The sequence below is a fragment of the Malurus melanocephalus genome, unplaced genomic scaffold (genome assembly GCF_030028575.1).
Source record: "Malurus melanocephalus ecotype Western Australia unplaced genomic scaffold, MMel_1.1 scaffold_107, whole genome shotgun sequence".
In the NCBI taxonomy this organism is placed as follows: Eukaryota; Metazoa; Chordata; class Aves; order Passeriformes; family Maluridae; genus Malurus; species Malurus melanocephalus.
Window position 1 is genome coordinate 624,391 of NW_026623339.1, and position 7,594 is coordinate 631,984.

At 47.6% G+C, this 7,594-nt stretch overlaps 1 protein-coding gene across 2 annotated transcripts in view; it reads right to left on the minus strand.

Annotated features, from left to right (window-relative positions):
* Window positions 1-6,391, minus strand: part of CTNNA2 (catenin alpha 2) — a 447,877-nt gene extending 441,486 nt beyond the window's left edge. The window contains exon 1 of one of the 2 annotated variants that reach the window (XM_057369301.1): window positions 6,249-6,391. The gene's annotated coding sequence lies outside the window, so the exon portion shown is untranslated. The remainder of the gene's footprint in view (window positions 1-6,248) is intronic. The other variant, XM_057369302.1, reaches the window with a different exon arrangement.
* Between the last annotated feature and the right edge of the window lie 1,203 nt (window positions 6,392-7,594).

Sequence of the window (7,594 nt, forward strand, 5' to 3'; positions counted from 1 at the left end):
TGCTATCAGAAAATGCTGATTCAGCAGAGCTGAAGTACTTCAGGGAAAGGTTGAGCTTTCTCCACACAACCAATGGAAAACTATGGAAAAGCTTTCCTCCTACCCCTACAAAGTCAAAATGTTTTGTCTGATGACAGCACAAGACCTCTGAAACAAAAAGATGTGTATGGGGGGCTGGGAAGTAGGGATAATGCTACCAGGGGGAAGAGTTTTCATTTKGCTGGCAATTTTACAATTCACCTGCTTGTTCCATGCCAAAACAGAAAATTCTTCAAACCACAAGGAACGTGAATCCCTGCCTTTCAACCACCTTTACTGGTGAGTGATGGTCACAACCATTTATTTTCTGAGAGCAGCTGATCTTTTGTTGTATAAATATGACTTTAACCTACCCTATGTTTGGGTAGGATGTTTTGTGAATGTTTGGAAACATTCACAAAAACCTTTTTGTGTCCAACCACTGCTTGGAACCAGATATGRCAGCTCTCTCAGTGGCTGTGTGTGATACTGAGGAAAGCATGGGGAAACTGAGATGTAGAGCTCTTATGCAGAAACCTGAGACAAAATTAATTTACAGCTGCAGAGCGCTGAGCCTTCCCAACCCAAGACTGGATACAACAGTGTTATCACTCGGAGATATTTTAGATTTATGATGAATCCCTTGAAGACAGTARGAAGCTGGAATACAGACATTTAAAATCATAGAACAAAATCATGGACTGRGCTGAAAAGGACCTTAAAGAYCATCTGGTTCCACCCCCTGCCATGGGCAGGGACACCTTCCACTGTCTAAAGTTGCTCCAAGCCCCTTCCAACCTGGCCTTGGACACTTCCAGGGATCCAGGGGCAGCCACAGCTTCTCTGGGCACCCTATGCCAGGGCCTCACCACCCTCAAAATATAGAATTTCTTCTGTATTTCTAACCTAAATTCCCCATTTTCACTTTTAACCCATCACTCCTTGTGCTGTCCCTCCAGTTCCCGATGAAGAATCCCATTCTGGATCTTCTGCAGCCCACTCAGACCCTGGAGGGTGCTGTGAGGTCTCCACACACACAACCTTCTCCTCTCCAGGCTGAACAGCCCCACTCTTCTCAACCTATTTCCATGGGAAAGATGCTCTGGTCCCTGATCAACATCTCAGCCCTCCTGGGAGTTTCCTCCAAACATTCCACGACCTTCTCACATTACCTTAGTTATCAACCACTTTTTTATCCAGGACAAAACCTGGTTTCTGCTCTTTGTTGTCACTTCTTCAACTTTTTTTTTGTTACAGCAGTCTTAAAAAATCCTGTCTTTTTATTTTCTATGCTGGGCTCAGCAGCTGTTTGCTCCCAGCCAAGTTCAGGTGGTTTTGATCCAGGGGGAGAATCTCACCCATCAGTACCAGAGCTCCACCAGAGGAAAAAGAGCCTCAGCTGCTCCGGCTCCCTACAGCCTTGGAAAGCTGTGCCTGGGGAAGGATCTCACTGGTCAACTGCAGCACTTTATCCTACTAAATGTAACAAATGTGGTGTTTAYATAAAATCAACAAGTTTGTCTTGCTTAGGAAGTTGTTCTCACCCAGCCTGTGAAATTCAACTTGTTTTTCGTCACCTTCACCTTCCCTTCCCACGCTGGTCTTTTTAACATCCCCTTCTTGAATCTCACCTCCAATCAGCTCTAGGGGAACAATTCTTACAGATCTGAGCCACAAAAACTCCCATCAGGTTATGGGATGAGAGCATAACTAAGCATGTAAGTCTAATTACTAACAGGTTAGTGCTGCTACTCATTATTTCTGTATGTTGCCCTTCTTATTTCCAATTGCATATTGTATTATTTATTTACTTATTCTTCCTKGTGAGGGGGTGAGGCCCTGGCCCTTCTCCCAGGATACCCAGAGAAGCTGTGGCTGCCCCTGGATCCCTGGAAGTGTTTAATGCCAGGYTGGACAGGACTTGGAGCACCCTGGGACAGTGGAAGGTGTCCCTGYCCATGGCAGGGGGTAGAACTTTTAGATCTTTAAGATCCCTTCCCACCCAAACAATTTTGTGATTATTTCTGTACAGCTGCCCTTCATATTTCCATGACCATTTCATATGTTATCTAATCTCAAAGTATTCCCAGGATTTTTACACCTACAAACTACAGAGCAAGTAAATAAAGAGTTAGGTTTCTTTGGCCAAGCCTTGAAACCTTCATGCTGTATGAAAAGCAAAGCCTATTCACCTAAAATGTAACAAAACGTGGTTTTGTCACTGTAGACAGAAAAGGAAAAAAAAAAATCTCATGCTGGTGTGTTCAGACAGCACATAATACCTGGAAGGCATTGTCATAACTACTACAATTTGGCCACAAAACAGATTTCAATAAATACTGTGGTTATAATTCATATGTAACAAGAAGAAAAGTGTTAAGGGAAAAAAATTCATACTTTTTGAAACAGTAGGTGTAAAAATCTAATAGGTGAGGATGAAGACATTTCTTGGCAACGGGGAAAAAAGCAGGGGGGAGGAACTGTAGGAACAAAAGAAATCTCAGCCKTCACACAGGTGTGGTGCTAAACGGACTCTGAGCTACACCAATAGGGCAAAAGGGCAGATGCATTCAAAATGTAATTCTGCATGTGCAAAGATGATGATTTGTTGGTACCCCATGAGAATAGGTATATTTTCAAAGAACAATTACTTTTTCATCCTACTGCAAGTAGTGTGTTAGAACAGTATTACTTTGCAATAAATATTTTGRGTCAGCAGGACCAAAGGTCACCATGGAATAGCATTCTCAGAAGTGTCCAAGGAGTTTTGTATCCCACCAACAGGGATTCTTAGGGATTCTGAAAATCCTGGGGAAATTCCAGAAGTCTGAATGAACACTTATCTTACAACCATGCTCCAAAAGACCCAATGAGACAGTGGTTGTAACCATAGGAAAGTTGGAACAAYGGCTRTCCTAAGCAAAACAATMATTTTTAAAAAATTATATGGGATCCTKATACACCAGAGCTCTGTAACRAATAATAGGAASTAAAATAATGAAAGCTGACTTTCTRCAAYGTGGTTTAWTTCTTGGATACAGCTGAAACTTCCAATTGGCAGAAATATCTGTCTGCACTTATAAACTTCTCTGGTACTTGGTGCACTGTTCTGTGAGAGCCTGACAACAAAACAGAACCAATTAATCTGGTGAAGAACTGGTTAAGTGACATCTCAAAAAGAAAAAAAAAGACAGCTTTTAAGAAGAACACATCACAACATAATTCAGATTAACATGGAGCTCCCCAAAGGCGGAGCCACTGCCACGAAACACCTTTTCAATTATTTGTAAGTTCTACYCCATAAATCACGACATAATTTGCACAAGTATAAATTGATAGAGTGCTACATAACTGAGATAAATCAGTTCCAAAAAGCCATCAGGAGTGTTGGGTATAATCAATCAATGCTAGAAATGAACTGTTATTTAAAAAAAGCTACGYACAAAGTTATAAAGCTGCAATCAGGAAAACACATGTTGGTCCATGGAATGATGAACTCTTGTGGAGAGGAGCAGCCCTGAAAATGGTTTGCCACAGTGAGAGTACCCAGAGAAAAGGAGATCAAAATGCAGGGCTGCAAATGAAGGTTTAATATGCAAATGTGATGCAGAAGCAGGAGAGTAACAACAGAGAGGTAATATTTAAACACACCAAACACTCCTGAGACAAGGCTCCRGTGTGTTGTATCCAGCTCACGTTTTCATAAAAATGCTGAAAAAGTGGATTTGGAGAAAAAAAAATCCCCAGAAACTGAGTTGTGAGCAAAATGCACGCAGTGTAAAATTTAAAAGAATTTTAGTTCACTTGGTTTTTCAAGTAGAAAAGAGAAGGAATACTGGGTTACAGCAGATGAATACTTCCATGGTAAGAAAATACTTGGAGTTCTTTAGCATAGTGGAGAGAGGCACATCACTAACCAGTGACTGGAAGCTGAAGCCAAATAACTTAATAAACAGCAGATTCTCCACCTCTTATTGTCTTCCGATCAAAATTCCAATTTTTCTGGAAAACATGTTTCAGCCAAATGCAAGTAAATGCATTTAAGAGCAACTGGATAAAATCCAACTGACTACAACAGTCAAGGGGTCAGAGCAGAAGATCTAATTGCTTCCTTTGGCTTTAAAGCCTCAGTCTACAAATACTCTTGGTTTTCAGGGCTTCAAAAGCATCTCAGTAGTACCATGCATGCTCAACATTAATATTAAAAGAGYTTTCAGAAAATCTGCATGAATTACAGTTGTATTTCCATGCAAGGGCTCGAGTGACACTGGAGCTTTCCTGTGGAGGCTTCTGYCACCAGCAGAGCCCGTTAATGGAATTACAGCTATCTGGTACCCAGCTGAGGTGGTATTCCTGTAAACAAGCATTTACACAATTGAGTGCAGAACTTCACCCTTCACGTCAGTACTTTCCCTCCTCCAGAAAGAATCCCGTTTGACTCAGAGTACAAAAAGCGTGATGTTTAATATCAGTGAATTATATCAATCACAGGCACTCCAGGTTAAAAGGAAAACCAGCAGAATTGTAACAGCCACAAAGCCAGGAAAAATCTGATGTTTGCATGGCTTGAGCCTGCCCCTGTTTATGCTCCTCATCTACCTGGTACTCCCAAGCACACAGCACTCACTGCAATCTTGACAAGTCCAGTGTTTTTCAGGAATACATGCCAAGCTAATGTATAAGATGCACTGCACGTTAAATATCCAGGCTGATGGAGTTGTGCCGTAGTGTCAGTTGCTGTGCTGTCTGTGGATTTCTAAAATAACAGAGGGGTTGAAACGGATCTACTCTGRTGAAGTATGAACTAACTTCCAATTCAGCAAACAGAAGCTTGAAAAGGCTGGAATTGTCCGAAGCACGCTCGCAATCAAATAAACACTCTGCCACTGCACAGGAGAGAAACACAACCAGCAAGTGACAGAGCATCTTAAAGAGAACTCAGACCCTGGTGAGACGCGAGGAGGGCATTCACCCATCCAAACCCCCAGAGAAGGAAGCGMCTGCCACCTCACCCTACACCCCGCTGTAAATATGTATAAAAGTTTCTTTTCCCAACCCCTGGCTCACGGATGCTCCCCTAAAAGCATCCCCAGCGCCAACTCCCAGCTGGGCACGGCAGCCAGGCAAGTCTGGCAGCTGCCCACCACCACCACCACGGCTGAGCAAAACTTCTTCCACTCCAAGAAGCCACACAACGAGACACTTTGGGCTGCCTTGTCGCCTYGTCGCAGCCAACAATCCAGCCGGCTGCTCGCCATCCCCGGCGCTCCACGCAAAAAAGACAAAGCCACGCTTTAAACTTTCGCTCCTCGCCAGCGGAGCAGATGCTGTGCTGGGAGCTGGCACCCCTCGGGCTGGGCGCTGATGGGATGGGATGGGATGGGATGGGATGGGATGGGATGGGATGGGATGGGATGGGAAAAAAGGCGATGGTTGGGAAGGTTTCAGACCCCGGGAGAGGCCTGGAGGGAAGGGATGGAGGAGGTGCCCGCAGCCCCCTCCCCATGCCCAGCCCTGCGACCCTTCCCCGGCTCGCACAATCGGAGCAGCAGCCACTGCGAACCACAGGGACGCACAGGGGATGGGATAAAAGGGAGGAAGGAACCTCTGACGCCTAAAAAAAAGAAAAAAATTTCAAAAAAAAACCCAAAAAAAAAAAAAAAAAAAAATAAAAGGACTTAAGATAATAGGGAGCCAGGTTTCACCTCGAAGTGATGGTGGGTAAATAGATGAATAAGTGAAACAACACACCTTTGACCCTCTCTTTTCTTCCCTAAATATAATCCCCCTCTTCCCATAATACACACACCACAAAATGACCATTAATTCAAATCCATTCTTTACAGGAGGGGGGATTATCTCTGTGACCGACTCTGCCTCTTCCCCTCTCCCGGTCTTTCACTGCGCGAGAATTGAAATTGCATTTTTTTTTTTTAAAGAAAAAAAAAGGAAAAGGGGAGGGGGRAAAAAAGGCAAGATTATTATATCTGGAGGGTGCGAAATGTGGGCACGGGGAGAGGGAGCCTGGGGGATGGGGAGGAGTGGAGAAAGGTGGCTAAGGAGAGAAGAAAGGAAAGGAGGACCAGGAAGCGCAGGGAAGGATGAGGGGAAGGCGAGATAAGGGGGAAGGAGGATAAGGAAAGAAGGATGAAAGGAAGGAGGTCGGGAGGAAGGATGAAAGGGAGGAAGGGATGAGGGGAAGAAAGGAGGATGCTTTGCCCTGGCCTCACCTCAGCTCGGTGGGTGGGGGTGGGAGAATCTCTCGCCGCCGCCGCCGCCGCCTCCTCCTCCGCCACCTCCTGCTCCTCCCCAGCAGCGCCGGTCACTGACGGGCCGGGTGTGCGGCGCGGCTCCCTCGCCCGGTCCCCGCCTCCCCGCTCTCCTCGCTCCCTCCTCCCGCCGCCGGCCCGAGCCGCGCTCGCTCGGCTCTGCTCTGCTCTGAGCGGAGCCGGGCGCTGCCGCCGCGGCCGCCCCGCCACAGCCACGGGGGGAGGAGGCGGCAGCGCGCCTGCGCCGCCGGGCGCTGCCGCTGAGGGAGGGAGGGATGGATGGATGGATCCACCGCCACCGCCGCTCCGGGCTCCGGGGCCCGCCGTGAGTATGGAGCGGGCTCGGCTGCGGCAGGCGCGGGGCTGAGAGCGGGCCCGGCACGGGCGGTGCGCGGGGCGCGGCTCGGGAGGCGGAGGGGCGGCGGGGACGGCAGCGATGGAGAGACGCTGTTTACGAGAGAGTGTTGTGACAGCGCAAGGGCGAATGGGCTCACGATGAAAAGAGAGCGGGTTTGGGTTAGATAATAGGAAGAAATTCTTCCTTGCCAGGGTGGGGAGGCCCTGGCACGGATTGCGGCTGCCGCATCCCTGGAAATGTCCAAGGSCRGGTTGRATGSGGSTTGGAGCAARCTGGGATAGAGGAWGGTCCCTGCCCATGGCAGGGGGTGGGACTGGATGGTTTTTAAGGTCCTTTTCCATCCCAAAGCACTCCGTGGCTCWGCCGGGTGGCCCAGGRCCAGCGCTGGSAGCTGCGGCCGCAGGGCTGGGACAGAGCTGGGGAGGCTCTGGGTGTGTTCCTGCCATGGTCCCGGCGCTGCTTCAGGTGCTTTGCAYGGGGAAAATCTGTGTGTTAAGGATGAGCTGTCAGGAGCGGTTCCAGGAGCTTCGGTTCTTCTGTTGAACTATGAAAACTTTGTGTCTTTCTTGCTTGGRTGTTCGGCAGCCCCACCTGGCAGGAGCGTGCAGCCTCCTCCCAGGGAAACAGCGACAGGATGACAGCCTTAAACTGCACCAGGGGAGGTTCGGATTGGACATTAGGAGGGATTTCTTCCCAGGAATGGTGATTAAACATTGGGATGGGCTGCCCAGGGAGATGGTGGGGTCACTGTCCCTGGAGGTGTTTGAGGATTGACTGGATGTGGCACTCAGTGCCATCCATGGTGGTGCTGGCTCATGGGTTAGTCTCGGTAATCTCAGAGGTCTTTTCTAACCTCATTGATTCTGTGATTTGCTGTTTCACCTGGGGTTGGTCCTCTCGGCAAAGCCTTGCACTTTTATTTTCCCCTCATTTCAACTGTACTGCTCAT